The sequence below is a fragment of the Cryptomeria japonica genome, chromosome 7 (assembly GCF_030272615.1).
Source record: "Cryptomeria japonica chromosome 7, Sugi_1.0, whole genome shotgun sequence".
Lineage (NCBI taxonomy): Eukaryota > Viridiplantae > Streptophyta > Pinopsida > Cupressales > Cupressaceae > Cryptomeria > Cryptomeria japonica.
In genome coordinates this window covers 70396449-70397242 of record NC_081411.1, presented here as the reverse complement: position 1 = coordinate 70397242, position 794 = coordinate 70396449, and the positions used below count along the sequence as shown (strand labels likewise).

Sequence of the window (794 nt, the reverse complement as noted above, 5' to 3'; positions counted from 1 at the left end):
TGATATATTCTAGTCTTTCTTTACGATTATATGTTTCAAGGTTTGACAATGGAAATTAAGTAACTCCTACTATTGCTTCTAAAAATATTTCTATTCTATTCCTAAGATTGGTGAACCTCTTTTGCAATGAACTAAGTAAAATATATGTTCTTGGCCTTTCAAGCTTCCTGCTAAGATCTTGAGGTAATAAAATCACCCACGAAAGACTTAGGTGTGTAAGTTCATGATGCAACCATTGCAATAACCTAAGAAAAATGATGGAAGATCCTAGTTATACATAGGGTGTGCAAGATGTTATCATCTCCCTAAATGAATGCCAACAACCAGAAAATAGTGACACTATACAGATAATACTGCTTCGCCAAAATAATTTTGTTGCTTTGAATTGTTGGGCCTTATCTTGCTGAGAGAAAGCCTCCAAAAATAGGCGTATGCCACTTTAGGTGGTCAAGACACGGTATTCTTTAGTAAAAGGCAAAAGAATAGTTCGCTCTGTCTTGGCCACGCGGCTCCGTGCTTTCTCATGCTTTTAGGCGGGGTATTTATAGGACCTCTATTCTATCGTTTTGAATCCCGTACTAAATGTGGGACTAAAACTAGGGAGACAACACACGTTTTCAGAGTTCTTTTCTATGCAGCCCGCCCATGTATCTTACTGCTGCCACATATTTTCCAGAGTCTATCTAGAAAAGTAAATAACCGACACTTACATCATTGCGGGGATACCTTCTTCAGATTGAAGGTTGGTGACTTTGCTTGAAATATCAAATTCAAATCATGGTTTGGTACAAATG

The 794-nt window shown here is 37.7% G+C and overlaps 1 non-coding gene across 1 annotated transcript; it reads right to left on the bottom strand.

Moving 5' to 3' along the window:
• Positions 1–397: 397 nt before the first annotated feature.
• On the bottom strand, positions 398–511 carry LOC131064510 (U5 spliceosomal RNA). The gene has a single exon (XR_009111291.2). It is a non-coding gene; the product is annotated as a U5 spliceosomal RNA (small nuclear RNA).
• Between the last annotated feature and the right edge of the window lie 283 nt (positions 512–794).